Raw genomic sequence first — 13,540 nt, forward strand, 5'->3', positions numbered from 1 at the left:
GTCCACATTTCCGCCTACCCACTTCCAGTCCATCAGAGCACAGCTTTCCCCATCCTCAATGCCCTTCTGTCACCCCACCACTTCCACGATACCTCGCACAATTCATTTTTCTTCTCCCTAAGTCATCTTCACCCAACTACCAGTCAGCATCTTGGACCAATTTTCCCTTTTAGCACTCACACCCACCATTATAGTTTTGTACATAGTGGCTTTTATAAAACGTATTCTTTGAGCAAATAGTCATCTATTTACCATTCTTTCCATTCTCTTCTTCGTCTTCTCATTAAGTGATTCTATGTCTATTTCCCCTGTTAGATTTTATGCTCTTGGAAAGCAGGGATGGTGTATAATTTATTTTGATGCCCCTGAACTGTTCACTACAGTACTTTACACCCAGGATGCATTCAACAAATGTCATTGATAGATGAATACATGGCGGGGTTGTTGGATGGATGGATGGTGGAAGGGTGGGTGGGTAGATGGATTGATAGATGGCTGGATGGATGGGTGGTGGATTGTGTGCTGTGTAACCTTAGGCAAGGTATTTCACTTCCCTGTGCCTCAGTAGCCTCATCTGTAAAATTGGGATTGAAACTGTGAGCCCCACGTGGGACTGTGTAAACCCTGATTAGCTTGTACCTGCCGCAGCACTTAGTACAGTGCCTGACACATAGTAAGGGCTTGATAAATACCACTATTATTATTACTATGGATAGATGGTTGGATGGATGGATGGATGGATGGATGGATGGATGGATGGATGGATGGATGGACGAACTGATGGGTTAACAGACAGTTGGACGGATGGATGGTAGGACAGATGGATGGATGGATGAACGAATGGATTCGAGACAAGGATTTGATCAGTCAAATTCATTCATTCATTCAATCGTATTTATTGAGCGCTTACTGTGTGCAGAACACTATACTAAGCGCTTGGAAATACAGTTCAGCAGCAAATAGAGACAATCGCTGCCCATAACGGGCTCATAGTCTTGGAGCGGGGAGACAGGCATCAAAATAAGTAAACAGGTTGTCAAATGTGGGGGGCAGATTCCATGATTCCATCCCTTCTCCCTGGTCACGCTTTGATTTTTCTGATTTTCATAACCACCAAGAGTGATCTTAAAATTCATAAAATTACTGTTATTATCAGTAATAGTATCAACATTATCTTTATTGAATTTACTAAGAGTTTACTTGCAAATGACTGCCAAGTCCTGGAGTAGAAACAAACTAATCCGTTCGAACACCTTTCCTGGCCCTCAGGGGCTCAGACTGTAAGAGAAAGAGAGAACACATATTGAATCCCGATTTTACAGAGAGACCCAAAGAGGTTACACGGCTGGTCCAATGTCATATAGCAGGCCTGTGGCAGAAACATGCAGACCTTTTAAATCTCAACTCCCAGACACATGCTTATTCCACTAAGCCACGATACCGCCCAAACAATCACTTATCATTCATACATTCATTCATATTTATTGAGTGCTTACTGTATGCTGAACACTGTACTAAGTGCTTGGAAAGTACCACTCAGAATAATGAGAGACAATCCCTGCCCACACCGGGATTACAGTTACACAGATCTTATCAACCTTTGTCCCAGACATTGACAAATCCTCAGGCGTTGGACTTTCTCTTTGGACAGCTCTTTATATGGATACACCCACGGTCAGACCTCTGATAAGGAAAGGGACAATAAGACCCTTTTTTCTGCTCCTCCTCCCCATCCCCCCGACCCTAGCTCCTTCCCCTCCCCACTGCACCTGTACATATGTTTGTACAGATTCATTACTCTATTTATTTTACTTGTACATATTTACTATTCTATTTATTTTGTTAATGTTGTGCATCTAGCTTTACTTCTATTTACTCTGATGACTTGACACCTGTCCTAATGTTTTGTTTTGTTGTATGTCTCCCCCTTCTAGACTGTGAGCCCGTTGTTGGGTAGGAACCATCGCTATATGTTGCCAACTTGTACTTCCCAAGCGCATGGTACAGTGCTCTGCACACAATAAGAGCTCAATAAATACGGTTGAATGAATGAATGAATGAATGAATAAATGAATAAATAAGCAAAAGGAGACAGAACTTTTGTCCTTTAGAGGACTTCCACAACGTTTCGGTCGTGCTGGGGGTGCCGGCCGCCGAGAGCCGAGCCAAAGCCTTCTCCACCTGCCTGCCTCACCTCGCCATTGTCACCTTTTCCATCACTTCCGGCTCCTGCTTACTGGAAGCCGATATCCGACTCCCCCTCAGCGCTGGAACTCCTGTCTGTGTTCTATTCTGTGGTGCCCCCCATCCTGAACCCCCTCAGCCTGAGAAATCGGCACATGAAGGCGGCGATTGAAAACACGTTTAGGGCAGAAGCCCCCCCCCGCCCAAGGAAATTTCCTTTATATTGTCAACTCCTTGGGAGCAGGCAGGCCGTCGACATCAGATGCCCTGAAATAAAAATAAAAACAATTAATAATTACTGTATTTATTAAGCGCTTACTGTGTGCCAACCACTGCTCTAACCGCTGGGTAGATACAAGGTAATCAGATTGTCCCTCACGGGGCCCAAAGTCTCAATCCCCATTTTACAGATGAGGTAACTGAGGCACAGAGAAGTTAAGTGGCTTCCCCAAGGTCACACAGCAGGCAGGTGACGGAGTCGGGAACAGAACCCACGTCCTCTGACTCCCAAGCCCGAACTTATTCGCCTAAGCCACATTGCTTCTCGTTAAATTCATTCATTCAATCGTATTTATTGAGCGCCTACTGTGTGCAGAGACTGTACTAAGCGCTTGGGAGAGTACAATGTAATACCCATGCCCAATATAACCCCTTATTGACACCCATGCCCATCACCCCCCTCAGCTGCTCCGGACATTTAACTCCCTCCTCAAGTCCCCTGTTCCTCCCCCTCCTCCATCTCTCACCCACAACGATCTGGCCACTTACTTCATGAGGAAAATTAACTCCATCAGTTCTGAGCTCCCCAAGTAATCCCTCCCTCTTCTCCACCACGCCCCCTCCCAACCTTCTCTTCTACTTTCCCATTCTTCCCAGCACTATCTTCAGAGGAGATTTCCTTCATTCTCTCAAGTGCCACCCCATCCACCTGGGCTTCGGACCCCATTACCTCCTTAACCTTGGTCATACCCTCGACCTCATCATCTCCTATCGCTGCAATGTGTCCACCCTAACAAACTCTGAAATCCCTCTCTCTGATCATAATCTTCTCACCTGCCTCCTCACTCACACTCCTTTCCCCTCTAAATCCATATTACTCCCTCACAGAGATCTCCGCTCACTAGACACCATCCATCTTTCAGAGTGCCTCACACCCCACCTCGCCGCCCTCTCCTCTCTACCCAGTTTCGATGATCAGATTACTGTTCTCAACTCTACCATTTCTACTCAGCTAGACTTACTCACTCGCCTTTCCCTTCGGCCCTCTCGTACCAGTAACCCACAGCCCTGGATCACTGCCACTGTCCGCCTCCTTCGCTCTTATGCTCGAGCTGCCGAACGCTGCTGGCGAAAGTCTAAACACCATGCCAACCTCATTGATTTAACGTTTATCCTTTCCTGCCTTAACTCAGCCCTCTCCTCTGCCAGGCAAAACTATTTCTCCTCCCTTATTGACACCCATGCCCATCACCCCCGCCAGCTCTTCCGTACATTCAACTCCCTTCTCAGGCCCCCGGTTCCTTCCCCTCCTCCTTCCCTCACCCCCAACGATCTGGCCTCCTACTTCATTAACAAAATTGAATCCATCAGGTCCGACCCCCCCAAAGTCACTTCCCCCCCTTCTCCAACCCCCCGGCTCTCAACATTCTCTGCTACTCTCCCATCCTTCCCAGCAGAATCCTCAGAGGAGCTCTCCTCCCTCCTCTCAAGTGCTACCCCGGCCACCTGTGCTTCTGACCCCATTCCCTCTCATCTCATGAAACCTCACTCTCCATCCCTTCTCCCCTCCTTAACTTCCATCTTCAACCACTCACTCTCCACTGGTTCCTTCCCCTCTGCTTTCAAACATGCCCATGTCTCTCCCATCCTAAAAAATATCCTCTCTTGATCCCACCACACCTTCTAGTTATCGCCCCATATCCCTCCTACCATTCCTTTCCAAATTCCTTGAACGAGTTGTCTATACGCGCTGCCTCGAATTCCTCAACAACAACTCTCTCCTCGACCCCCTCCAGTCTGGCTTCCGTCCCCTACATTCCACGGAAACTGCCTTCTCAAAAGTCACCAATGACCTCCTGCTTGCCAAATCCAACGGCTCATACTCTGTCCTAATCCTCCTCGACGTCTCAGCTGTCTTCGACACTGTGGACCGCCCCCCTTCTCCTCAACACGCTATCTGACCTTGGCTTCACAGAGTCCGTCCTCTCCTCGTTCTCCTCTTATCTCTCCGGTCGTTCATTCTCAGTCTCTTTTGCAGGCTCCTCCTCCCCCTCCCATCCCCTTACTGTGGGGGTTCCCCAAGGTTCAGTGCTTGGTCCCCTTCTGTTCTCAATCTACACGCACTCCCTTGGTGACCTCATTCGCTCCCACGGCTTCACCTATCATCTCTACGCTGATGACACCCAGATCTACATCTCTGCCCCTGCTCTCTCCCCCCCTCTCCAGACTAGCATCTCCTCCTGCCTTCAGGACATCTCCATCTGGGTGTCTGCCCGCCACCTAAAGCTCAACATGTCCAAGACTGAACTCCTTGTCTTCCCTCCCAAACCCTACCCTCTCCCTGACTTTCCCATCTCTGTTGACGGCACTATCATCCTTCCCGTCTCAAAAGCCCTCAACCTTGGTGTTATCCTTGACTCCGCTCTCTCATGCACCCCTCACATCCAAGCTGTCACCAAAACCTGCCGGTCTCAGCTCCGCAACATTGCCAAGATCCGCCCTTTCCTCTCCATCCATACCGCTACCCTGCTCGTTCAAGCTCTCATCCTATCCCGTCTGGACTACTGCATCAGCCTTCTCTCTAATCTCCCATCCTCGTGTCTCTCCCCACTTCAATCCATACTTCATACTGCTGCCCGAATTGTCTTTGTCCAGAAACGCTCTGGGCATGTTACTCCCCTCCTCAAAAATCTCCACTGGCTACCAATCAATCTGCGCATCAGGCAGAAACTCCTCACCCTGGGCTTCAAGGCTCTCCATCACCTCGCCCCCTCCTACCTCACCTCCCTTCTCTCCTTCTACAGCCCACCCCGCACCCTCCACTCCTCTGCCGCTAATCTCCTCACCGTGCCTCGTTCTCCCCTGTCCCGCCATTGACCCCCGGCCCATGTTATCCCCCGGGCCTGGAATGCCCTCCCTCTGCCCATCCGCCAAGCTAGCTCTCTTCCTTCCTTCAAGGCCCTACTGAGAGCTCACCTCCTCCAGGAGGCCTTCCCAGACTGAGCCCCTTCTTTCCTCTCCCCCTCGTCCCCCTCTCCATCCCCCCATCTTGCCTCCTTCCCTTCCCCACAGCACCTGTATATATGTAGATCTGTTTGTACATATTTATTGCTCTATTTATTTATTTTACTTGTACATATCTATTCTATTTATTTTATTTTGTTAGTATGTTTGGTTTTGTTCTCTGTTCTCCCCTTTTAGACTGTGAGCCCACTGTTGGGTAGGGACTGTCTCTATATGTTGCCAACTTGTACTTCCCAAGCGCTTAGTACAGTGCTCTGCACACAGTAAGCGCTCAATAAATACGATTGATGATGATGATGATAACTTCTCACCTCTAACCCCTTCCCTCCTCCCCTCCTTAACTTCCAACTTCAACGGCTCATTCTCCAATGTCTTCTTCCCCTCATCCTTCAAATATGCCCACGTCACCCCCATTCTAAAAAAAACCCTCTCTTGACCCCACTTCCCCTTCTAGTTATCGTCCTATCTCCCTCCTACCCTTCCTTTCCAAACTCCTAGAACGGGTCGTCTACACTCGCTGTCTCGAATTTCTCTACTGCAACTCCCTCCTTGACCCCCTCCAATCTGGCTTCCGTCCCCTACACTCCACCGAAACTGCCCTCTCAAAGGTCACCAATGACCTCCTTCTTTCCAAATCTAATGGCTCCTACTCTATCCCAATCCTCCTCGACCTCTCAGCTGCCTTTAACACTTTGGACCATCCCCTTCTCCTCAACACATTATCCAACCTTGGCTTCACGGACTCCATTCTCTCCTGGTTCTCCTCTTATTTCGATGGAAATATATTCTCATTCTTCTTCACGGGCACTTCCTCCCCCTCCCATCTCCTTATTTTAGAGGTTCCTCAAGGGCCAGTTCTTGGTCCCCTTCTGTTCCCTATCCACACTCACTCCCTTGGTGAACTCATTCGCTCCCACGGCTTCAACAATCATCTCTACGCTGATGACACCCATATCTACATCTCTGCCCCTGCTCTCTCTCCCTCCCTTCAGGCTCGGGTCTCCTCCTGCTTTCAAGACATCTCCACCTGGATGTCTGCCCGCCATCTAAAACTCAATATGTCCAAGACTGAACTCCTTATTTTCCCTCCCACAGACTGCCCTGTCCCTGACTTTCCCATCACTGTAGATGACACTACCATTCTTCCCGTCTCACAAGCCCGCAACCCTGCTGTCATCCTCGACTCTGCTCTTTCGGTCACCCCTCACATCCAATCCGTCACCAAAACCCACCTGTCTCACCTCTTCAACATCACCAAGATCCGCCCTTTCCTCTCCACCCAAACCGCTACACTGCTGGTTCAATCTCTCATCCTATCCTGACTAGATTACTGCATCAGCCTCCTCTCTGATCTCCCATCCTTCTGTCTCTCCCCACTTCAGTCTATACTTCACGCTGCTGCCCGGATCATCTTTGTGCAGAAACGCTCTGGGCATGTTACTGCCCTCCTCAAAAATCTCCAGTGGCTACCAGTCAACGTACGCATCAGGCAAAATCTCCTCACTCTCATCTTCAAGGCTCTCCATCATCTCGTCCCTTCCTACTTCACCTCCTTTCTTTCCTTTTACAGCCCAGCCCGCACCCTCCGCTCCTCTGCCGCTAACCTCCTCATTGTGCCTCGTTCTCACCTGTCCCGCCGTCGACCCCCAGCCCACGTCTTCCCACTGGCCTGGAATTCCCTCCCTCCACACATCCGCCAAGCTAGCTCTCTTCCTCCCTTCAAAGCCCTACTGAGAGCTCACCTCCTTCAGGAGGCCTTCCCAGACTGAGCCCCCTCCTTCCTCTCCCCCTCCCCATCACCCCGTCCTACCTCTTTCCCTTCCCCACAACACCTGTATATATGTTTTTACAGATATATTACTCTATTTATTTTACTTGTACATACTTACTATTCTATTTATTTTATTTTGTTAATATGTTTTGTTTTGGTGTTTGTCTCCCCCTTCTAGACTTTAAGCCCACTGTTGGGTAGGGACCGTGTCTATATGTTGCCAACTTGTACTTCCCAAGCCCTTAGTACAGTGCTCTGCACACAGTAAGCGCTCAATAAATACGATTGAATGAATTCATTCATTCATTTATTGAGCGCTTACTGTGTGCACAGCACTGTTCTAAGCTCTCGGGAAGTACAAGTTGGCAACATATAGAGACGGTCCCTACCCAACAGCGGGCTCACAGTCTAGAAGGGGGAGACAGACACCAAAACAAAAACATAAATAAATAGAATAAATATGTACAAGTAAAATAAATAAATAAATAGACTAATAAATATCTACATACATATTTAGAGAAGCAGCGTGGCTCAGTGGAAAGAGCACGGACTTTGGAGTCAGAGGTCATGGGTTCGTATCCCGACTCCGCCACATGTTTGCTGTGTGACCTTGGGCAAGTCACTTAACTTCTCTGAGCCTCGGTTACCTCGTCTGTAAAATGGGGATTAAGACTGTGAGCCCCACGTGGGACAACCTGATCACTTTGTATCCCCCCAAGCGCTTAGAACAGTGCTTTGCACATAGTAAGCGCTTAACAAATACCAACATTATTATATATAAAGGGTGAGGTCACTGAGGCCCAGAGAATAATAATAACAATGGCATTTATTAAGCGCTTACTATGTGCAAAGAACAGTTCTAAGCACTGGGGAGGTGATAGATGGCAAGGTGATCAGGTTGTCCCACAGGGAGCTCCCAGTTTTAATCCTTATTTTACAGATGAGGTAACTGAGGCCCAGAGAAGTGAAGCGACTTAGCCAAAGTCACATAGATGACAAGTGGTGGAGTCGGGATTTGAACCCATGACCTCTGACTCTCAAGCCCGGATGAGGCGGGAAGCCGAATGAATGAATGAATGAATATAACAGCAAACAGACACATTTGCTGCCGGATCTGGGTCCTAATTCTGGCTCCACCACTTGTCCGCTGGGTGGTCTTGGGGAAGTCACTTAGCTTCTCTATGCCTCGGTTTCCACACTTGTAGAACAGGGATTCAAAGCCTCTCCTCCCTCCCTCTTAGGCTGTGAGCTCCCTGTAGTGGGATAGGGATGGTGTTTGACCTGATTACCGTGTATCTAAACCAATGTGTAGCACAGTGTATGGCTCAGAGTAAGAGCTTAACAAACACATTCAAAACCCTTGTTGTCCTAGTCTGTTGCTTACCGATCTTCATGACCCAACAGCAGTATGGCGTGGTGGATAGAGCACAAGACTTGGAGTCAGAAGGTCATGGGTTCTAATCCCTGCTCTGCCACTTGCCTTTTGTGTGACATTGGGCAAGTCACAACTTCTCTGGGGCTCAGTCCAACGTCGCCCCCCAGTTCCTCTGTGACGCCCCCTCCCTGTTGAAGATCACCTGCTCTGAAAACCACGTCGCCATCAATGTGTGTGTGACTACAGGGGTGGTGTTCGTTTTCGTCTGCTTCGTCTCCATCATGGCCTCGTATGCGCACATCTTCCGGGCCGTGCTGAGGACACCGGCCTCCAAGGGTCGGGTCAAATCCTTCTCCACGTGCCTGCCCCACCTCGCCGTGTGCTTTTATTCACCTCCACGGGAACTATCGCCCACTTCAAGCCACACTCAGACACTTCCTCGACGCTGGACTTGCTGGTGTCCGTGTTCTACAACATGATGGCCCCTTCCCTGAATGCCCTCCTCTACAGTCTGAGAAACTGGTACGTGAAGGCCGCCCTGGGAAGCGTCCTGAGGTGAAAATTTTTCACGTAGAATGGAATGCCTCTAGCCTGTTAAAAGTGAAAGATAGCACTAACTCTATACACCAATTAATCAGCAATATTTATTGACTGCTTACTGTATGGAAAGCACTCTACTAAGCAGAAATCCATTGGAGGACAGAGATATGTGCAATCTGAAGATTTTGGCACCTAGATAATCAATTAATCATATTTATTGAGTGCTTTCATTATTTCAAATGACATCTGTTAAGCGCTTACTATGTGTCAGACTCTGCTCTAAGCACCAGAGTAAATACAAGCTACTCAGGTTGGACACAGGCCAGTGTCCCACATAGGGCTCACTGTCTTAATCCCCATTGGACAGATGAGTTAACTGAGGCATGGAGATGTTAAGTGGCTTGCCCAAAATCTCACAGCAGACAAATTGCAGATCCGGAATTAGAACCCTTGTCCGCTGCCATATTTATTGAGTGCTTACTGTGTACCAAGCACTGTATAAAAAATAATACCCTTCTGCAAGATTAGGATAGATAGTGGTAGGCAGGGAACATATCTATCACCTCTATTGTAATGTCTTCTCCTAAACGCTTAGTAGAGTGCTCTGCACACAGAAAGCACTTAATAAATATTAAGTATTCTATTGATTGACTGATTTCAGTAGTACAATTCGTGCCTCGATCTTGTCTATCTCACTGCCAACACCTTGTCCATATCCTATCTATGGCCTAGAACACCCTCCCCCTTCATAACTGACAGATCACCACTCTCCCCATCTTCAAAGCCTCATTTAAATCCCATCTCCTCCAAAAGGCCTTCCCCGACGAAGCTCTCATTCCTCCTGATCCTTCTCCCTTCTTTGTCATCTCTGCACTTGGATCTGTGACCTTTGAGCATTTGATATTCCTTTACTCTTGTTGAGCAGTGGACTAAACCCCAGCCCACAAACGTCACTCCTCTAACGCCAACCTTCTCACTATACCTCAATCTCGTCTATCGTGCCGATGACCTCTCGTCCACACCCTGCCTCTGGCCTGGAACACCGCCTCTCTTCAAATCCAAAAGACAATGACCCTCTCCACCTTCAAAACCATATTGAAGGGACATATCTCCCAAGAGGACTTCCCCGACTAAGCCCTCATTTCCTTTTCTACAGGTTCCTTTTGTCTTGCCCTCATTTTCTCCCTTAATTCACCTCTCCCTCAGCCTCACAGCTCTTATGTCCATATCAGGAATTTATTTATTTACATCCATGTCTGTCGCCCCCTCTAGGCTGTACGTTTGTTGTGGGCAGTGAATGTGCATGTTATTCACAGGAGAAACACCATGGAGTAGTGAATAGAACACAGGCCTGGGAGTCAGAGAGTCATGGGTTCTAATCCCCGCTTTGTTGCTCATCTGCTGTGTGACCTTGGACAAGTCCCTTATCTTCTCTTTGCCTCAGTTACTTCATCTGTAAAATGGGGATTGAGCCTGTGAGCCCCATGTCGGACAGGGGACTGTGTCCAACCCAATTTTCTTGTATCCACTACAGTGTCTGGAACATAGTAACTGCTTAACAAATACCATAATTATTACTACTATTATATTGAACTCTCCCAAATTCTGCTTGACTAACTAAATGCTTGGAAGAGTACAGTTGAAGAAACTGAGGTACGGAGAGGCTAATTAACTTGCCCAAGGTAAGAGCGGGCAAGAAACCCAACTAGGGTTCCCAATCCTGGGCCCTTTCCAGTATACTGCCCCGCTGAGACCCTCTGTTCCCAGAGGAACAGAGTCCAGAGGGGTTAATCAGAGTTAGTAACTCCCCCCTCCTCCCCCATACTAAATCTTCTCACATCTGTGGGCACATCACTTCTCTCAGCCTTGGTTCCTTCCTCTTTAAATATAGATTAAAATGTGACCCCCATGTGGGACATGAACTGTGTCCAACCTGATTAGTTTGTATCTACCCCAGCATTTAGGACAGTGCCTGGCACATAGTGAGAGCTTAACTAATACCATAATATGAAAAAATGACAGCATAGTTGCTGTCGCAACCGTTTCATCCTCCTCATGCATCTCAAGAGTCTGTGTAGTTTGGACCTGAGGGAGATCTGAGAACTGATGTCACCCCTTCCCTTCCCCAGTTTCCAATGTGGCGTCCTCTTTGACCACACAGGTATGCATTCTGGGCTCACCAGGGGATGCCAACCCCCTTGTCCCTGAAGGGTTCTTGGTAATAAATCCCAAAGTTATCCCCTGTGCCTTGAGGCTCCCAAACAACCAGACACACCTACGGGTTGTCTTTCTTTGACCAGCCACCTGTTCAAATAGAAGCAGGAATCTTACAGAATTTACCCAGCAGAAACAGCCGAGTCCAGCAAACTGCACCCACCACCAATCATTGATCAATCAATTTGGTTTATGGAGATTTTAATGTGTGCAGAGCACTCTACTAAGCGTTTGGGAGAGTAATAATAATAATAATAATAATAATAATAATAATAATATTTATTAAGCACTTACTATGTGCCAAGTACTGTTCTACAATACAACAGAGTTGGTAGACTTGTTCAGTGCCCACAATGTGCTTATAGTCTAGACGGGGAGACAGACATAAACATCAATACATCAATTCTGGATGTAATTCATGAATTGCAATTCATTGTATAATATAATACGATATAATATACTATTATCTAATAAATATGTGGATATAATACACTTGGATTTGCACCCTTTATTAGCCCCTCCCTCAGCCCCACAGCATTTATGTGCATTGATGTAGTTTGTATGTTTATAACAATGTCTTCCCCTCTGTACTCTAAGTAAGCTCCTTGTGGGTAGGGAATGTATCTACCAACTCTGTTACACTGTACTCTCCTCAGGCGCTTAGTACAGTGCTCTGCATACAGTAAACACTCAGTAAACATGATTGATTGATTGATTGGAAAGTACATAAGTGCTGACTCAATGGCACTTAACAATAAATAATGATAATATTTCCACAACTTGACTGTAAGATTCTTTAGGGAAGGGATCATGACAACCTGTTCTATTGTACTCTCCCAAGGGCTTAGTAGAGTTCTCTGCACACAGTAAGTACACAAATACTATTGACTGATATTGTTAGGTTATGTTAAGTGCTAATTTATTAGACCGTTTCTCCCAGACTGTAAGGGGGCAAGTGCGGAGATCCAGCCCCCCCCCCCCTCCCCCAACCCTAGAGCAATTGTATTCCTCTCTCATGTCCTTGAAAATGTGCCAGCCTAGGTTTTCAGGTTTTAAAATCCGGGATACATATCGGCAAGCCAGACCACCCGATCTGAGACACCACTCTAGAATATCTGGTGCTACACACAACTAAATTGATAGAACTTTTTCTCGTGTGTCCTCATGATACACTCATTTCACATCATGTTATGTAAAAGATGTGATCTAGTGGACACCCAAAGACAGGGGGGTCAGTTAAGACATGTCAGTCAAGCGTGGCTTAGTGGAAAGAGCATGAGCTTGGGAGTCAGTGAACATGGTTTCTAATCCCGGATCCACCATTTATCTGTTTTGAGACCTTGTGCAATCCACTTAACTTCTCTGTGCCTCAGTTACCTCATCTGTAAAATAGGGATTGAAACTGTGAGCCCCCCGTGGGACAACCTGAATTCCTTGCATCTACCCCAATGTTTAGAACAGTGCTCAGCACATATTAAGCACTTAAAAATACCATAATTAATATTATCATTATTACTGAGTGCTTACTAAGCATGGGAGAGTACAATACAACATAGTTGGTCGACACAATTAAAGCAACCAATGGTATTTATTGAGTGCTTGCCTTGTGCAGAGCACTGTACTAAGTGCTTGGGAGAGTCCAGTACAACCGAGTTAATAGACACATTCCCTGTCAACGAGAAGCTCAAATATAGAGCACAGAGACAGTCATTAAAATAAATTTCGTCTTTGTACATAAGTGCTTTGGAGCTGAAGGTGAAGTGATACAAATCCAAGTGCAGAGGTGTCACAGAAGAGGGAGAGAAAGTCAGGAAAAGAGGGCTTATTTGAGGAAGGCCTCTTTGAGGAGATGTGACTTTATTAATGTTTTGAAGGTGGGGAGAGTGGTAGTCTGCTGTATATGGAAAGGGAGTTCCAGGCTAGGGGGAGGTCCTGGAAAAGGGGTCGGTGGCGAGGTAGATGAGAGCTGGGCACTCTTAGTAAGCTGATGCTAGAGGATTGGAGTGGGAAGGTTAATGATAATAATGATGGTATTGGTTAAGCGCTTACTATGTGCCAAGCACTGTTCTAAGCACTGAGGTAGATATAAGGTAATCAGGTTGTCCCATGTGAGGCTCACAATTTTAGCACCCATTTTACAAATGAGGTACCTGAGGCCCACTGAAGTTAAGTGACTTGCCTAAAGTCACACAACTAATAGGTGGTAGAGCCGG

Source organism: Tachyglossus aculeatus (assembly GCF_015852505.1).
Source record: "Tachyglossus aculeatus isolate mTacAcu1 chromosome 12 unlocalized genomic scaffold, mTacAcu1.pri SUPER_6_unloc_3, whole genome shotgun sequence".
Lineage (NCBI taxonomy): Eukaryota > Metazoa > Chordata > Mammalia > Monotremata > Tachyglossidae > Tachyglossus > Tachyglossus aculeatus.